Genomic DNA, 20083 nt, shown 5'->3' on the forward strand with positions numbered 1-20083 from the left:
ACACCTAGAGGAATTACTTGTTTTCACAGCAACTGAATATCACACAGCCTAACGATAGAAACCTGGACTTTCTGAATACACCAAAGATATAATGGCAGCATAAAAACTCCAGTCTTATTTCTCTAGCATAAACACTTTAGGTGGTAATAACACATTTACTGTATATCTATTAATTCATCAGTCTGTAATAATTTAATATGAGTCACAATAATAATTCACTATTTAAAAACACGTGTATCTCTATTAATGCACCAGTCTGTAATAAGACAATACAGAGGAGTCAGAATTGAACACAATAAAATAATAAACAACCCAGGGTATTTCTGAATCATCCTGTATAATATGATATTATTCTAGAAACATTTTTTATTGCTCACACTTTTTTTGTTTTCGAGTAGATGAAGACTTTTTCACATGTCACAGCATATCACTCAAATTATCACTTATATATAAAGTTTATTATTACAGTAACAAGTAAGTTAAATAACTTTGTAAAGATTTTATACACTCCATGTTTTCACAAATTATCAATAGAGGGTGATAATGGCCAGCTTCTGCTCTATCCATCTATAACATTATTGTTATATAATGTTTAGAAATCTTAAGAATATTTTTTAAAAATCCCCCAAAAAATTAAAGCAACTAATTAAATTTAGACACAGCTAATTATATTTCCTTACTTACAGACCAAGATAAAATACAGTTATAATATTTTTGATGAATACCCACAAAGCTGAATGTAAAATAAACATTTAAAAAATGTTCAACCCACTTATTGCTCCATTTCCATCAAAACTTTACTTAATTTAATTCCAGTTGTTGTCTGTCTGTCTGGACAGAAGTAGAAGACTGGTCACTTACTGGCTGAGCTGTGCAGCACCAGGACAGCGAGAGAGAAGATGGACAGGCAGCTTTCCATTGTCATCAGGACAGAGCGCAGCTGAGACCCCTGTCTTCACTCCTGAGCCCACAGGGCAACTGAACTGCTGCTCCGCACCCCAGACCCCCAGTAACAACACAGCCCCCTGCCCCGCCAATCACACACAGCACTGCCTTTTCAGACAGACAGCAGGAACCTCTCACACAGGCGGGACGGCCAATCACACAGGGCCCTTTCAGTCTTCTCCATATATATCAGAGACACATCACTGTTTTCTCTCCCTGAAGACACTCCCAGCAGCGCGGAGGAGAGGAGAGACAGGAGCAGCTCTGTGTCTCACTGGAGGAAACACAGATACATATACAGACAGCAGGGCTGCAGGTGCTCCAGGGGCAGGAAGAGATCAGATATTTAACTAAGAAAAAATTGTAGACAAGTATTATATTTTTAAATCAGTATCAAGATAATTAATTATGCATATATGGTCCTGTAATTCCTGCTGTCTGTATCAGGAAGTGTCTAGTGACTGGTGTCCAGAATGTGGTCCTTTGTGCTTTGCTGTCTGTGTCAGGCAGTGTCCAGTGACTGGTATCCTGCAATGACTCACAGAGTTGTTGTGTCTCGAGACAGTAATGTCTTCTGGTCCTTTTCAAGGGCAGTGTGAGGAGAGCCTGTGCTCAAGGTGGCAGTGAGGTCACTCAGGCCAGCACAGGAATACGGAGACAAGATGGACTGAATAAAAACTGGCTGTCCTGTGACTGTGATCAATAATTTAAATGAAAAAGAAAGAAAAGCCCAGCAGTGATTGTCCCTTATGTACTGAGCCTGTTGGACAGCAGCTCTTCCATTTGACTCCCTCAGACCCTGAGCCTGTCTCTGTGCAGCTACAATCCAAACAGATGTTCCAGCCCCTCCAGTTGTGACCCCAGTGTCTCTCTGTGTGGTAGCAGTAGTACCAGAATGGAGGATGACTCTCAGAGCCCAGTGTCAGTATGAGGAGAAGCTCTCAGACCTGACTGCTGCCAGAGCCTCTGAGGCTGAGTGGCCATGAGCCCTGAGCTCCTCAGCAGCTGAGAAAAGCCTCCTGTCTCCTGTGGTCACAGTGTGGTTGAACACCTGCACTGTCTTCCTGCTCCTTCTCCTCTCTCTCCCCCTTTCTGTCTCTCTTGCTGTGTGTGCTCTTATCTGTCCATCTCTCTCTCCTCTTCTCTCACTCTGACAGCCTGTGAAGAGTATCTGAAGGGGATGTTACATTGCTTGGCAAAGGAAAAGACTTCTCAGAGGCAGAATAAAAAAAAATCTTTATCTCCTCTCAGTCAGATTCACAGCTCAGACTCACACACAGAGCTCTGGGACCCTCAGTACTTTACACAAATTCCTACCTCCTGAGCAGACAGAAGCTCATCTCCATCTTTATCCTGACAATCCAGAACCAGAGGACATTCAGACAATCAGTGCTGCTACATGAACAATATCAGACAGAACAGCCTGGACTCAGGTCACATCTCCCCCTTTTCTCGTTCCTCACAGCCTCTTAGAGACAGAGCAGCAGAGCTCCTGGTTCTCCTCTCTGTGAACTGGGCTCAGGGGTCACAGATCTGGCAGCTGTGGGCTCTGTTCCAGGTCAGGAGCAAGAAGCTTCTATTAATCCTTTCCAGGACCTCCAGCCCTTCAGTATTACTGCCCTGATTCATTGTCTTTACTGTAAGTCAGCCTCCATCCCTCTGTCAGAAGAGTTTTACTGAAAATTGAGCAATATGTGATTATCTATTATTATTTTTACTGATTTAATGAACAGCAGTATTGCTTCTCTTATAAATGTAATATGATTAGCAGCAGCAGCAGCAGACTGATAGTCTTGTCTACAATAGTGACTAGTTGACCAGTCTGTACCTTTGAGCAGTGAGACTCAGATCACATAGAAGACCTGTCTGTGTGTGATTCCACACCAGCCCTGGGATTCAGCGTCTCCCACATGTCTCTCACGGAGAGACTTATAAATATACAGATAAAGAGAGTCTGATAACAGTTAAACAGTTAAATAAATAATCAAACTGACAGCTTGAGTGGAAATAAAACCAGGAGATGCTTTTCAACCTCCAGGATCAGGAGTCTGATCCTCATTGCTTCTATTCTGTGGAGATTCGTGTAAAACGCTTAAAAGCGCTTATTACAGGGACTTGTGCCCTTTCTCTTCTGCTCTACGGAAGTATGCTATACAACTCATTAGTCTGTGAAGTAAACTATTTTTTTGGTTAAATGAATTTCATTTCTCGGTTTGTCGCTCTCCTTCTCCAACTGTTATGATTCGCTTCTCTTCACAGCCCGGTGTGTTTTAGAGATGTTATATCTGTAAGAAAAGCCCCCCCGGGCTCCGGACAGGAGTTTCCTCCAGCGGAGGCGCGCTGAGCCCACAGAGGAGAGTTATTGATCACTTATCTATCGACAACCAATTAATTCAACTGAAGGACCATAGAATAATCGATTAACTTCACTGATTGGTGAGTACTGATTCTTTTCTTGACCCTGTTTAAATATCTAGAAAACAGTCAATAAAGACTGTATCGATCAATTACTATAGTGCGTTTATTATTATTAATAATGTTCAATCCGAAAGTAAACAATGATTATTCATATTATTATTTAGGTAACTGTATCCTAGAGCTAGAAAATTATATTCCAAGTTGATAAATGTATGTAGTAACAGTTAATTGCATTTTTCCAGTGTTTATAAACCATAAGTATATATGTATATATATAGCGGCACCTCACTGTGCGCGTCTAGGTGTCTAGCCTTCGTCACAAAGAGCGATGTGACGTCATGGGTAGCGACTACTACTAGTGTATTCATGTTAATATTAGTGAGAGTACAACTGGTAGTTTTAATGCTACTGTTCATGTGAGTATTAATGACAATAGCGATACTGTTTTAGTTTTAATGTTCATATTCATGTTAATATTAATTATAACTATCTTGTTACTGTTAGAGTATTAACAGTAGTAGTAGTGTTAGTTTTAGTGATAGCATTACTTTTATTATTAATAGTTTGTGTCAGTGTTAGTGATGTTACTGTTGTAAGTAACATGAGTAGTATTTGTGTTAGTGTTAGTTATTGTGTATCTGTAGTTAAATGTGTAAGTGGTGTCTGTGCATGTGTGGGTGTGTGTCTGTAAGTGTGTGATGTCTGTCATTTTGTGGGTGTGTGTCTGTGAGTGTGTGGATGTGTGTCTGTGAGCCTGTTGTGTCTGTTAGTGTGTGAGCGTGTGGGGTCTCTGAGTGTTTGGTGTCTATAAGTGTGTGTCTATGAGTATGCATAGTGTCTATTTGTTTCTGTGAATGCATGCCTGAGAATGTGTGTGTATGGTTTGTGTCCGTGAGTGTGTGTTGTCTGTCAGTGTGTAGTTTTATATTTGTAAGTGTATGTGTGGGCATGTCTGTCTGTGTGTGTAATGTCTATGTGAGTATTAATGATGATAGCATTACTGATAGTTTTAGTTTTAATGCTAGTATTTATGTAATATAAGTGATACTTATAGTGTTAGTTTCAGAGTATTAACACTCATCATCATCATGTTAATTTTCATGAGAGTATTACTGTTATTATAAGTATTATTAGTCTAGTAGTAGTTTTTGTCAGTGTTAGTAACAATGATAGTGTACGTTTTGGTGATAGTGTTACTGTGGTAATATTAGCAGTATCTGCTTTAGTGTTAGTTATAGTGTGTCTGTACCTAAGAGTGTATGTAGGTGTCTATGTGCGTATATAGTGTCTATTTGTGTATCTGTGAGTCTGTGAGTGTATATATGTGAGTGTGTGAGTGTCTTATTGTGTGTATAAATGTGTGATGTGTCTGTGAGTGTAAATGTGTGTGAGAGTGTAGGTGTACAGTATATCTGTCAGTGTGTGTGAATGTGTGTGTAGGTGGGCTTGGGTTCCACTGGTGTGTCTGACAGAAGTGACCCATCAACAGGTGTTGAGTTCCAGAGCCGCTTGCAAATAAAAACACTTTCTAGAGTCCAGACCAACTTCCAGAGAGCTGTGAGTTCTCTGTTTTTATCAGTATTAGTAATAATGACAGAAGTAATTCCCACGCAAATGATTATTAACCAAGACAGACATCAGAAAATATCGTCTTTGCAATGATGTCACTCCTCTTCTTCATGAATTTTCTTTAATGACAGGACATTTCTGTGTCTGAGTGTCTGCTGCAAATAGTGTGACTAGCCATTTCTCTCCAATATTTTCTAGTTCAGTTATTTATCGCATATGAAATATTATTCTCATTAAGAATATTTTACCTGCAAAGTCACAGTGAAACTACTACGGCGAATGAACGTTTTATGGGTGGAAAACGTTCAAAAGACTTAATGCTCCAGGGAAGGTTTGAACACACAACCTCATTATAACTCCACTGTGCACAGCTACATGCATACCACACACTTACCAACTGTGCCACTGGACCTCTGTAAGGCAGGCTCCTACACTGATTGTAAAACTGGCACAAACGTAGGGCGAAACACAGGGTTTTGGCTGTGGATACATCTACACATGGGTGAAAGGGACAGTAAAATAGTAAGGTAAATAAAAGATACTGAAATATACAGTATGTGCTCACTGTAATGTAGGAAGAGGTGGTCAACAAGCAAAACAGCTTTGTGGATAATGTGAAGTGACATTGTTTTGTGTAAATTAGCCCACGAATTGTGCTTCATGTGTCTTAAGCTGTGCAATTTGTATGGTTGTTGAATGAGATTGGTTTCTTCACAAGCCCGGTCAATTGCCAGAGGAGAGCTTGCCGACACACACCTTCATGAAGACTCTCTTTAAGATGATTACACCTTTCATTGTCAAGTCGCCTCCTTTGCATACAATAGTAGCATCAACACTAAGAGAAAGGGTGAGAAATGGCATTTATCAAATGATTGCAGTGTTTGTTTGACTGAGGATCCTTGTGTGCTGAACTGGTCTCTGGAGAAGTGTAGTGCAGTAAAGGAGAAGATTTGTGTCACTCAAGGCTGTAACGGAACAGAACAATACAATTACAATACTTTTATGAGATTAAATAATACTGGTGCATCACAGTTCTTATAATGGTGAAAACAGGAGCAACTTCTCTACAGTTTTGACTGAAGTATTTAAACGGCAAGAAATAATATCACTATGCAATTAATTAATGCTGTTGAGCTCCTCTAAATGTTCTAGTCTGATGAAACAATGTATAGAATTAGGTGACAATATCAGAATTCATTCAAATACACAAGATTAATTTTCAGCAGCAAAAATACACTCGAAAATATTTTACAAGAAAGAAACCTTACATTCACCTAAAAAAACATTAACCCTCTACGTTAGCAGAGAACAGTAGGACAGTTAGTTTGTGTCACTGGACACTCTGTCACAGAGGCTGATCTCTTCAGACTTCAATGAGTCTTCCAACTTGTCATAGCTGTTGAAGAAGCACCTGTTGAATCTCAACCAAGATTTCCTGAGAAATCGTTCAGCGAGCGATTCCTCCCTCTGGACTCTGCACTGAGCTGAAAGCTGCGCGAATTCCTCACTGTATGTCCTGTACTGTTACATGCGCTCTTGTGTAGATTATCTACTTGGAGAAATGTGACAAGAACACATCGAACTTTTTCCATATGTGAAGGAAAATGCTAAAGAGCCTGAAAACTTTGAACATTTAAGTTTGCGTGCTTTATATACTGTATATTCTTTACTATACTTTACTTTACATACTCGGGGTGGAGCAGTGGCTCTGTGGCTCAGGATCTGCGCCTGTGGTTGGAAGGTTGCTCGTTCAAATCCCTCTGCCAGCAGAGGAATCCTACTCCACTGGGCTCCTGAGCAAGGCCCTTAACCCCAACTGCTCCAGGGCACCATACAATGGCAGATCCTGTGCTCTGACCCCAGGCTCTCTCCTTATCTGTGTGTCTCATGGAGAGCAAGCTGGGGTATGCAAAAAGATCATTCCTAATGCAATAAATTGTAAAGGGTTAATAAAGTGATGTTATTATTATTATTCCTTACAGCAGAGCAAACAAATTGTTACAAAAAACACCAGCTAATGTCCACCAGCAGAATTAACATTAATATACTGTAAAGTGCTGTTACTTGGGAGTGTTAATCTACAGATAAATTAAACAAATGGCATTTATAGTTCTAAAGAGGTTGACATAGACGTCTGTAACAGATCTTTTCAGTTCATTGCTGTTCCTCTGACTTGGTGAGCCTTTGGAATTTTAAAAGCGTTTTGCTTGCCTCTCATGTGGTCTGTGTACCAGTCCATTAAGAGCCGCACTATCACTGTGTCGTGTGTGGTCCTACAGAACTACACAGCTATCTACTGGAGTCGTCTTCTGTCCGTTGCAGTTGAGAACAGATTTAATACGGAGCTGCGCAGAAATTTTTGCGGCAAATATCGCTGCAGAACTAGCCCGTGCACAACAACAAAGAGAAAAAGAAATACCACAGGGTCGCCCATAAGAGGGAAAAATAGAAATCAATTGTTCAAACAATTACAACACTCGTCCTCTTACAGTGGTCTCATGTTATTTTTCTTGCCATAAGAACAGTGGGATTGTTCAACTGTATTGTTCCCCAAATGGTTGAATAATAATAATAATGATAATAATAGTGGTGGTAGCTGATCGTTCTTGTCCGTGGCCGAGTGACCTGTGTGAATACAGTATGTTGATTTATTCTCCTCAAGGCATCGCTTAAGCAATTCAAAGAGCGTGGGTTTTAACCCATTCAGTGCTTATTTCAACTAATGCCATGTTCCTTTTTCTAGGTCTTCAAATAGTTTACAATGTAGAGGTATCTTTAGTAATAAGAAAAAAGCTGCACCTCGGAGATCCATCTCACAAAAGCAGACTTCTTAAAGTGCACTTATGAGCTGTAGAACCTGAAGGAGTTCTCTCTCCTGGATATTAAACATGCAGATAATGAAATCAGTGATTTATGATTTCTGCAACCTTCCAATAAATACATCTAAGACATGTAACAATCCCATTGTGCAGCTTCAGTGGCACAGTTGGTCGGTGCATTGTCCTTATATAGCAGTACATAATGGAGTCATGCTGAGGTTGTGAGTTCAAGCCTGTGGCAGTTTTGCCTGTGATTTCAGCTGCAGAAACTTTCTGTTGGATTTAGGTTGGTTCTTCTGTTACTTTTTCTGCTCGATGGAGCTTTATTAATGCAGGCACACCTGCTTCCTCTGCATTTCATTTTATCGCTGCTCACAAACCAACATACTGCAGACACCTCTGATACTGTCACTGCTTGTGGGCCACGTGTTCCTGCTGTCAGCCTGCTATACCATGCTCATGCGCGTCTAGAAACATTACTGCTCTAGTACAGGAGCGAAAGACTAAACGAAATTGCACACACTTTGAAAAAATCACGTTTGACAAACCATAGGATGACAAGAATGGGATTCTTTGGTTGTTTGAGTACATACTGTAAATCAAAGACACTGCGTTCAGCATATTCACATCAGGCACTCGGACAGAGATAAACCCAGAGAAAGTCTTCTCACATTTTAATCTGTAACTGCAGGATTCAACAAATTGTTAATTATCTCAACTTCACTTACAATTTTTAAACAATTTACAAAGCCCACAGTGGATGACATTTGGTTCCGGCACACATCAGTTGCTTGGAATATCATTGTAATATTTAATTTGCTTTCCTGTCACACCAATTTATTAATAATGAAGTTAAGCAATACACGTTTGTTTAAAACATGTCATTTATTATTGATACAGTTTCATTCTGTCTTTATTAGGAGCTGTATCACAGCTAATGCATGTAAAGCCTTAAGTATGTGATACTGAGAGTTCAGTTATCCCAGGGAGTGAAGAGAACTGAAATTTAGTAAATACATATTTTAATAGAGTGTAAATCTTCAAAGTGTTCTGTCACTTCAAAAGCAAATTACAGGAGCAGGGATTGAACCCTCATAGACATTTGCTTATTGAACTTAAGTCCAACGCCTTAACCACTCAGCCATCCCGAAAAACAGTTTTAGCCCTGTGTTACACAGTTCATTGAATATATTTGTTCATTGACTATATTAATTTAATATATTTGTTATATTTTTGAATGGAATGGGACTGTACACTGGTGGTTCCCAGGGGAAACAGGGTTATTGAGCCATTGGGTATTCTGAGAATAAATTGGGTGGGTGAATGTAACCGTGTGGTAAAGTAAAACAGTCTTCTTAGATGAAGCGCTACAGATGCAGCCCCTGAAAGTGTATAAGACTTACATTTATAGTACTGCTGACACAAATGGAGCCTCTACATCAGACCGAAATAGCGATGTGTTCGCTTAGTTGTGCGTAGGATCTCCTCATGAATCTGTCTCATTCATCAGTGGAAATAGAAGCCGTCACTGTAAACTCGGACGTGATGTTCCACAGATGTACAGTGTGCCTTTCCTCTTGTTGTATTCAAGAGTACTCACTGTGTGAGCTCCTCACTGCGTTTCCTTTTCTTTTCCTGTGATTATCTACGTGGAGTGTGGTGACAAAATAGTCTTGAACATTTTCGGTTTGTGAAAGGAAACACTAAAGAAAATACAAGTGATTAACTTTTAAAATATCGACAGTACAGCTTGAAGAGTGGAAGATAAAATACGATTTATAATTAAATTCACAATACACTTAAGGAAAACACAAATGCCCAAACAGGGTCTTGAACCCTGAACCCTCAGATTAAAAACCTGATGTTCTACCGACTGAGCTATCCGGGCTCCGGATGGTGAATGACACTGTCGTGATCCTCGCAAGTCACATGTCTCTTCTTGTGCCGAAGCGCAGTCATACAGTACCTGACCCGTCTGGAATGACCACTGACAGACTTTATCCAGAAGCGACGGCACCACTCCCAGTAGAATGAGTGAGAAATACAGCATGACATGGGGAGGTAAGGGGCTCCCACAATCCATCTTTCCTCACATTACTGATTTTTTCAATAGCATTTTGACCTTTTTTCACATTCAGATTTTTTTGCATTTAATCTTTTAATCAACAAGATTAAGAATGAAAACAAATGGAACATTTTTTGGAACAACAATTAAAAAAACTTTCAATGTCTTGGTTCTATAAGTGTGCACACTTTTTTGTTAAAAATTAAAAAAACATTTTGTTAAAATTCAATAAATAGTCTATCAGCAGCAGGAAATTATTCTGAAAGGAAGATTTTTTTATATCATAAACTGTAAGACATGAAGAGAGTTTACAGATTGTATCCTTCGCTTTGTCTTTTAAATTAAGCGTTCGGGGTTCAAACCTGTGTTCGGACTGTTGTGTTTCTTGAATTTCTTGTAATCATCAAATGTCGTTGTTTTTTTCTCGGTTGTACAATGGAATTCGTGCAGCTTTCAGCTCAGTGCGGAGTGCAGAAGGAGGACTCGCTTACTGAATGATCTCTCAAGAAATCCCGGGTGAGATTCAAAAGGTGTTTTCTTCAACAGCCACGACACGTCTGAAGACCTCTGGATTTCCTGAATATGACATAAAATTAGTTCAAATCATTTGGTAGTTAACAGAACTAAATGCTTTAGAGGTACATTTAAAACAGCAGAGCAACACCGTAGCACTTCGAGTTTGCCAGAGTTTAATTGTGTGAACTTGGCTCTCTATGAACATGAGCAACGAGTTCACATTCAACAGAAGATTGCAATGCGAGCACAGAAATATAAAGCACCTGGAGATGCCGGGATCTCATACATGCAAAGCATGCACTCTACCACTGAGGTATATCCCCAACAGACTTATTAACGGAACTGAGATGTGCTGATGCTCTCTGAACACAATCCACCACTAACGAAGGATGCCTGCAGTTTCCCACTTTTGTGTTTCCTCTACTACAGAGTAAATTCATTGGAATAAAGAAATAATGAAAGAAAAATAACCGCATTGAAGCTTCCAGAGATTGGTTAAAATGAATCCGTTATTTTTATATCCAGTCACACGGGCGACGATGATTGATTTATCGACGGGGAGTGCTTTTTTACCTCCTCACTCGACTACCTTGATTAAACTACGCATAGAACAACAGCAGTACTGATGATTCTCATGGACCGACTTGTTTTGTACAACTCGAGTGATAAAGTCCTGTCTGCAAATATTGTAGAAGAACGAAAAAGGGCAAAACAACACTCCAACCACAGGAATGGTAACAGGAAGGATCATGTTATTTAATATGTCCTTTTGAGATGCCTTGTCAACGCACACAGGCGTTAGAGCTGGACAAATAATTGATAGTGGTGTTTGTAAACAATCATGGAACATTATTTCTAAACCAGGAAGAAAGGAGCAGACTTAAACTTTAAGAGACAGAAACGACACCTTATCACAGCTACATTAATTAAAATGACATCACAACAAAAGAGCGAAGCCTTGAGTGAATCAAATTAGTTTTCATTGGACGTCTGTCTCTTCATAACTTTGTAGGTGAGAGGGAGGATTGCGGAAATGTGCCGGTGTTTCTCAGAAGTGCGTTGGTGGTATAGGTGCCTTCTAAATAATTGAACCGGGTTTGAATCCCGGTAAGTGCATTCCCAAATCCTTTCAAGAAAATCTGTGATCCGGTAACGTATCTTTTGAAACTAGCATTCAAGGTAGGATACGTGTTCTTAAACACCAAAACACTCTATAAGGAAAAGGCAGATCTCTGTACACAAGACGGCAGTGCGATCTTAGAATTCCTGTGTTGTTGATGGATTCAGACTCCTTCTCAGAGGTCTTTGCTCGCCAAATAACTTTGCAGCTGAGGAAGAGCACCCCGGAAAATACCAAACACAACCAGCGAGCGTGTTGGTTGCTCTTGCTCTTAATGCAAGGAGCTGTTTTTTTTAACTATTATTAGCCAAAAACAGCAGCACAGGTAGGTCACATTTGTGATTGTGTCACTTCTCTGCTTCAGCAAGGTCAATAAAAGACTCTGAAAGTAGTAAAGCAAAACTGAACTCAAAATCATATTAGGAATTCTGAGCGATATATCCATACAGGTAATCCAATAAGAATGTTGAAATATTTGAATATCATCTTACATATTTCGCTGTTTTTTACCCGGAGTAAAACTATTGGATTGAAGGAATGCTAACCGCTGGGTTAAATGTATAGTTGTTACTTGGAGAAATCTGTAAACTCGTGATCTTATATGTTTTAAAAGACAGCACAGGAAAAAACTACAGTGCTGATTATTTTCCGGAGACGGAGCACAGATGACCTATCCGAGCTAATTGATAAAGCCCACCCAGTGGATACTCTAGCAGAACGTCAAAGAACATTCACCTTTGTATCCAAAGAAACCACATCAGGAAGCACAATCAATTCCCCTTTTAAATCTTTCCTGTAAGGTATGCTATGTGAATTCATGAATTTAATCCTCTGATCTCTTTTGATCACGAACAAAGTATTTCTGATGGAGCGCTATGTTCAAAGATTTAATAAGCTTTACCCCTGCCAACGATTCGGCGTGAAGAATTAAAAGTTTCACAGACAAAAGCAGCTCACCACCACAGCCATTACCGTAAATGTACTTGCCGGTACACTATCATGTGCACTGCCTCAAAAGTGATCTCGGCAGATGTTGTTCCCTATAAAGCTGAACGTGCCAAAGAGAATTTCTGTTGAGAAAACAAAATATTTTTTCTGCCTTGATGTTAAGCTGACAGCCTGTCTTTTAGAAAGTCTATCTCTAAACACCTCCCGCAGCCTAACAAAAAGCGCTTTTACTGATCGTATTGCAGTTCTTAAAACATTAACATTTGGCAGTGGTGGGATTCGAACCCACGCCCCCAGAGAGACTGGAGCCTTAGACCGCTCGGCCACACTACCTTCCTCCATGTTCATCTTCCTCACATTGCTGGCTTGGAAAATGGCGGGGGCTTCAGCTCTTGTCGTCGGATCTAATGATATCATGACATGTGGAAGTGACTGCACCTTCATCTTCCGAGATGCTTTCAATAGCACAAACGCTACTTTCACCGGCACAAATATAGCAATAACGAAGGAGGTGGGATTCATCCCTTGTGCTGTTTGTAGGGGTGCAACTCTATGGCGATCTACTGACTTGAAGAGCAAAAATCAAAATCCTCTGCTATTACTGTTGCTTTTTTCATAGTTTCTTCAAATCCTTCATTTGAACGTCGATTTTGAAGGATATTGATGATAATACCACATAACTTGTGGTTTTCTTGTGATCGCCAATTTTATTCAAATACCAGACTTTTTTACAGTTCCTTGCGTGTTTCATAGGGTATAATAGCCCCCCTCGCATCCTCAACTAACATATTTTAAAATTACAATAGATTATACAGCATGCATGTTTATATTTATATTAAAATTAAAGTAAATATACAAGAATATATTCAGTGCTAACCCAATAATTCTTGTCAGGTTCTCCAACAAATCTGCGTTGTTATTTTAACATGTTTCAGCTGAGGGTGCAACAGGAGTATAAATGAATTTTCCCGCCAGCCATTCAAAGACCAAATTCCATGAGTGAACATTATTTTCTCAGAAGTTGCCGGCATTGGACTTTGCCGGTGGTATTGAATTATGTCCACAACTGTTGTAGTAGTTCCTTCTTGAAGTTCGACACGTGCAAAGCACTCGTAATATCATAGGTGTTAAAGTTCACTGAGTCTATTCGAGTCATGGTGTGTATCCCTGCCTATCACTGGAAGACGGGTAGCTTTTTTACACTCAGATTCCAATCTTCAATGCTTTGTGTGAGAGCTTACATAACTTTCATTTTCTCACATTTTCTGACGACTGTTCCAAAGGAGCACCCTGTCAATTCCGAATACTTTTCAAAAATCTGCCTGCATGTTTGATTATTGTCATTTCATTTAGAAAAAGTTCAATATTGATCATAACTAAAGAAAATAATGATCACGAACAAAAAAGGGATAAAGATGCGAGTCGATCTTGAATCACAGCTGGGTGACACGGGCTTCTGTTCTGATATGGTTGTACGAGAAACAGGAGGAATCGCCAATCTCCTATAGAACATGAGTTGAATCAGGAGTCATTTTGTACACTCATGCATATGTCAATGCCTGACCTACATCGTAAAACTAACATTAAGTTGTCAGAGAAATTCATTTATATACAAACAAGAGACAGACCAAGTAATAATTCTACATTAGTTCAGGTGGGTAAACCTGAACTAACTAATAAACCTATTAATAATTCTACATTAACGTGTCCTACACTGATCAGACTAATTGACATGGTCTGACTCAGAGCCTGTGCAGTTCATGCTAATTACAACAAGGACAGTTCTGAACCCTCATCACCGAACTGAGCACAAGTTCAGCTGTTCTCCAGTTTTGTTACGCATGGTTTTTCATTGCAATTGAGTTCAGAGCTGGAGCTGATCTCCAGACAGTACAGTGTTTTGGGTAAGTTGTCGAAATTCGCATGAGGCTGCAGACAACTTACCCAAAGTGTTTTCTATAGCTTTCAGGTGCAGTTCATTTATATAAAAGAATGTACGTGGTATAAACGCAACAAGCCAGATGGCAGGCCAACCTATAATCTTCTGACGCGAGGCCCGACGCGTTATTCATTACGCCACTGACCCTGCTATTGAAGTGCTAAAAAAAACACGTTTTCTACATTTTTGTCTGTTTAAAAATCACTCTCTAAAAAAGACAAAGGGTTTGTGTGTCGTGCTAAAATTCCGCTTCATTTCGAATGCAAATAAAAACCGTTTTGTTCCAAGAAATCTTAAATTTGTCACATCCTTCATACTATACTTCTCTCTTGTATTAGTAAAGCATTTTGATTAAAACTGAATAATATATGAAAGGTTTCATCTATACACAGTATGCGAATAAATTCTCAGAAGAAGCCGCATCTCAGGTATTAGAGAGATTTAAAATTGGATCGGAGGATTTAGAGCCCAGACTGCAAACCAACAGCTGACACAGGTCTTTTATAGAACCGTTTTGATTTCCTCTACTTTGTCCCCGTGACGTCATTGTCCTGATGCAGCCGAGCCCGACACACGTCTAGTTTTTTGTCGCTGGGCGCACACCCTGCGGTCCATGCGGATCCTGATACCCCATTACAATGACGGGGACACTAAACTGTAAACAGGTGCCGTCCTTCGGCTGAGACGTAAAACCGAGGTCCTGACTCTCTGTGATCATTCAGGAGAATGGTGGCGGTGGAGGGGAGTCCCCGTTACCTGTGAAACGCATTGAGTGGCGTATCCAGAACAGCGCTATATAAGTGTATGCAATCATCATGATGATGATGATTATTATTATAATGTAAAATGCAATAAAAAAGTCAAACTTTGATTCAAAATAGATAAATGTAAAAACTGATAAAGCTAATGCTTTTCTCAGGGCTATATCTACTTTTTTTTAAAAAAGCAAAGTCTGTTACGATTGTGAGAGTTAGAGAAGGTGTACCATCGGATGCCTTCATATCGTGAGCGTCAGTCTCGCCCGTAGCTGCGAGAAGGTTAAAAGCGCCCAAGTGATCTGTAGACGATGTTCGGGGAAGAAATAATTCTGTTTTCAGCACAGGGAGTGAGAATGAGCTCAGCCCGGCTCCCAGCAGAATGCATTCTGGTTTGGTTACTGTTAGACTGTGCGTCTGAGCCTCTTTGGATCGCAACGTAAAAAAAAAAACAATTACTCACATCGTGTGACTTCCACGACAGAAAGGAAAGATATCACTTTAAAAAATCAGAACTGAAGATTTGGATCCTTGGCCTCAATTTGATCAAATTATTAAAATAATAATTATCAAAATATCGGATTGTGTTTCTGCAACATTTCGTGCATAGTACGCCATTTTTATCTAAAACAGTCACAACGAGGGTTTTACATGCAATCTGGGGTATTTTCCCCTTTTAGATTTTTGCCACTTTATATCAAACCTGTTATACTCCCAGAAGTGCACAGTAGCTTGTACTTAATAAAAATGTACAATTCACCGCTGCTATAAACAGATGTGTGCCGTGTTTGCCTTTGTAAGCATTTGTTTAAAAAATAAGTCCACAATACGATAAAAACACAGAAAGCACAAACTTTATAATACAATGATACCAAATCAATACCAAATCATTATACCAATTAAGTAACTATCCTTTGAAAACAGAGAACACCTTTATATCTACAAAAAACTTGACATTTGTATGTATTTTTGAATTACAAAGCAGACAGTGTAGTCCCTTAATTCAAAGATCAGATCTTGGCCAAAACAAGACAATCAGACGTGGGCTTAATTCGGAACAGGAGCCTTTGCTTCGTCATTTATTGAGCTTTTGATCAATGTCTGAATGAAACAGATTAGCTTTTTTTAACTCTTTGATTAAAGTACACAAAAAGCACCTTCCTTCGAGCCGGAATCGAACCAGCGACCTAAGGATTCCCTGCTGATTCCACTACAGTCCTCCGCTCCACCAACTGAGCTATCAAAGAGATGCCACAGTATTGCTCTCTGGCACATACTGCCCAATGAAGTAAAATGTGAAATGGGTGATTTAAATCCCACTCCGACATCAAGTTTCCAACTCGTTTCCTTAGTCTTGTTTACCTTGAATTTAAGCTGTGGCAGTCCAATCTCTCCTACCTATTCTCCTGTGTGGGACACCTCCAGCAATCTCTTCTCCTGCAAACCGCCTGTGGGCTGTCTCCCCGCTGCCTCCCTGCGCTGCTCCGCTCCCCTCTGCCTGCCTGACCTCCAGTGCACCCTGGGACTGAGGGTACCTGCTCGTTTCATCCTCCATCTCCAGGCAGTTCTTCACCATGTTCCCCTCGCTCCCGCACCTGAAGCACTTCATCGATTCCGAAGTAGCGAATACCACATAATCACAGTTGTCAATTCAAAATTTAAGCGCCACATTGATCACTTCCAGGGTTTTTTTCCACCAAGATCACGTACACTTGTCTTCAGAAAGACATGATTTGCTTTAGCTGTGGTGCCCTGCAGCCCAGAGGGACCCTCCTCATCAGAGAGACCACCTATCTGTACCGGGACAGCTTCCTCTCCAGCAGCTCGTTCCATATAAACAGAGGCACGTTGGAGAGGGCAGCACCAGGGAGAAGGTACCGTTCAAGACAACCCCTTCTCCACCGGGGTGTTTGCCAGATCAGTAGACTGTAGGAAAACAACTATCCCTCCACTCATGCAGGAAGCGGACTTGATCTTGCAGCCCACGACCTCCCCAACTGTACATATGCACCTCTCCAGTGGACAGAACTCCACAGGGGAAATTTTAACACCATGGCGCCACGCAAGCTTCTCAAATGAGAAGTCTGGAGGATCAGAGCCCCCAGAGCTGCCTATGGAATGAAAATAAACCAATTTTTTACCAAACCCTTCTTTTTCTCCCCCCCAAAAAATGACAAAGAAAACACAAACCAGTGAACAAACACTGCCACACGATTCAAACACTCCAAGGCTCCACCCACCCACTCACTCAGTCTCATGAGAAAACACAGTGAGACAGTGAATACACGCACTGACTGACTGGACACTACAGTACATTAACACTGCACTGAGTGAGAGAGGTTAATAATGGCTTTCTCCCCACTGCAACTTCTGTGCCTCCACTTGGGAGATATTTTGTCTTCTCCCACTGAATGATACCTCTTCCTCCAAATGACTTCTTTGTCTTACCTGCCCAACTTTATGATCAGATAGTAGAGAGACACACACTCCCAGTCCCAGTATGAACTACCCTCACATTACCATCACTGGCTGGAGTCATCCCTGTTCTTACTGGGAGCTAATCATTAACATCACTGCTGCAGTATGCTGCTCCATACTGGTACTGAATAGGTTTTCAGACCTACAGCACCCCTTATCAACCCAGCACAACCCCGGAGCCAGGATCCTGTGTGACTTTCCATAGACTGTCCCCTGTTCATGGTGTATCAGATACACTGCAGTGTTTGAGCTGCTCCTCTCTCTGCCTGGTGTTGTCTCAGGGGTCAGATTGTTCATGGGATGCCCTTGACACAGATGTCTCAGCTGCACGCACATTCTTGTAAGAACCCCCCCCCCAGCTGTCCTTCACCTTGAGCCCTGGAAAAGGAAAGAGTGGGAGAGAGTCCTGTTCATTAATCTCTCTCTCTGCAGTGTCTGTCCTCACACAACATTCAGGCAAGCAGGGTCACTGATATTACTCCCAGGTCAGCGCCTGCTGTCCACTGTTAGCCAGCTGACTGTTCTGTGGTAGTGAGAATGAGTGCCCGGTTTCTGGTACTCAATCTCTGTACTCATTCCAGCTGACAAACATTTCTAGAACCTGCAGTACTTCCATTCTCTCCTTTGTCTTCCTGTGACATCGTAGTCCTGAATTATATCACATACATATCTCTGATTAATCCGTCAATACATTATGACCAGTATGACCACATGTTCTAAAGATACCAGTCCAGTCTGGAGAGTCGCAGACTGCTCTGTCAGTGCCAGTGTGAGTCTCATTATAATATCCAATAGCTAATCCAGCTCACAGCAGATTGCTGGATCAGGTAGCTGCTGAACAGATAGGTAAGAGAAGCAAGTTTAGCCCATCTAGCCTGTCTGTCCTCTCCTCTCACTCAGCGAACAGTTTCTGAGGGAGAACAGGTTTCAAAGCTCTAGGTAACCTCCTGTTCAAACAGGAGTACAACATAGCCAGGTTCAGAGATGAGCAGGCAGTCAGACACAGCAGTACGAGGCCAGCATCTTATTCATGAGACCACTAGAAGTTGAGACTGAGGTGCTGAGCTTACCACACTGGAGCTGGTCTGCTCTCTGTTTCTTGTGCTTTTTATCTTCTGCACAGGGCAAACATAGTGGCAGGCCTTTGGGACTTGAGAGGTGGGTTCTCCCCTGTGTTTCACTCCTCTGAAGTTCAAGCTTTCAGTACTTGACAAGTCTGGTATCAGAAATGGAAGAGTAAAAAAAAGTAGTAAAGTCCAAAAACGCAATGCAAAAATTCTTAATCAAATAAACAAGCAATAAGTCCAAAACACGGTAGAGGGCAGTAGAATAAGGCAAACAAATCCAAAAACAAGAGGCGAGAGTGAAAAACCACGAAACAGGTAAATGTCAGTAATAATCCAAAAAAGAAAGGAGTTGGAGAAGTATGCGCACTACAGGAGCTCAGGGAGACTACCACAGTGAGTGAGGAACAGGGGGAAGAGGAGAACTGAAATAGTGAAGGCAGGGAAAAGTGATAGGCTAATCACTTACGGCGTGAGCATTTGTGAAAGAGTGTGCACCTGGATATGTGAGAATGAGTGGAATGCGAGCATGTGGGAATAAGGGTGCATGTGGAATGCGTTATATTTGAACACTTTGCATCTAACTTTCTCCAGCTCCACCCTGTAGCAACCTGTAGCTCCTGGCACCTCTTGTTCCCAGTGGAACCTGTGTGGAGCAGCAGCAGAACCAGAAGATGGGGTTTGTGTTTCTTTATATTGTTACCACTTCAGGATAAAGAATCTCCCTCTTTGTCCCTTATTCCCAGGGCTGAACCTGTTTCTCAGTTGGGTGCTCAAAAGCTCATCAACAGCCTTCTAGATCAGCAGTACTGTACTGGGTACAACAGGCCCTGCTGTGAGAGTGGGGGATATGTTCTTGTAGAGCTCTAATCCTCCTGAACTGCATCTCTCCTCTCCCAGTTACTCATGCAGTTATGTCAGTCTATAAACTCCAGCGGTACCCTATTGCTCTTGTTCAAATTATTTTAAAATGCAGTGGGTGATGTTTTCATGATACATGACAAAGGGGTTCTTTTCCTTCAGCTCATGTAGCCTCCAAGGCAACCCCATGTACACAAACCCATATAGAGTTTGCATCAGTGAGGTCAGTAATGAGCTCAGTCAGACCCAATCCACTGCTTTCACCCCCAACACCCCTTAACCTGGGCTTTAACCACTACCTGTTGCTCCTCACATTGAGTCTTTCACCACCACAATATAAATGAAATGAAAGAACAGTTTTTTGTACCATGTTCTAGTTTTGTGGGCCAAATTGTAATCCTTTATAAGAGCATCCAAAAAATCCACCCCCATGTGCTGATTGTAGTCCTTGCCATTCCTATTCCCAACACCATCCTGAACCTGCCAAGACCCATCGAGTTTTTTCACCTTGTGATGGACTGTCTCCACTGTATGCCTTGTGGATGGTACTACACATGGTCACCCATGTGTGTCCATCCACTTGGTG

At 41.0% G+C, this 20083-nt stretch overlaps 1 long non-coding RNA gene and 3 other non-coding genes across 4 annotated transcripts; all 4 read right to left on the minus strand.

The window, feature by feature from the left end:
• Window positions 1-9566: 9566 nt before the first annotated feature.
• On the minus strand, window positions 9567-9639 carry trnak-uuu (transfer RNA lysine (anticodon UUU)). Its single transcript has one exon. It is a non-coding gene; the product is annotated as a tRNA-Lys (tRNA).
• Window positions 9640-10081: 442 nt separating this feature from the next.
• LOC138242913 (uncharacterized) lies at window positions 10082-19215 on the minus strand. The gene is made up of 3 exons (XR_011191788.1): window positions 18643-19215; window positions 16493-17950; window positions 10082-10392 (listed from the first exon to the last, which is right to left on the minus strand). It is a non-coding gene; the product is annotated as an uncharacterized lncRNA (long non-coding RNA).
• Window positions 12665-12733, minus strand: trnae-cuc (transfer RNA glutamic acid (anticodon CUC)). The gene has a single exon. It is a non-coding gene; the product is annotated as a tRNA-Glu (tRNA).
• trnay-gua (transfer RNA tyrosine (anticodon GUA)) lies at window positions 16253-16341 on the minus strand. The gene is given in 2 exon segments: window positions 16253-16289; window positions 16305-16341. It is a non-coding gene; the product is annotated as a tRNA-Tyr (tRNA).
• Window positions 19216-20083: the final 868 nt, after the last annotated feature.

The sequence above is a fragment of the Lepisosteus oculatus genome, chromosome 14 (assembly GCF_040954835.1).
Source record: "Lepisosteus oculatus isolate fLepOcu1 chromosome 14, fLepOcu1.hap2, whole genome shotgun sequence".
Taxonomy (NCBI): domain Eukaryota; kingdom Metazoa; phylum Chordata; class Actinopteri; order Semionotiformes; family Lepisosteidae; genus Lepisosteus; species Lepisosteus oculatus.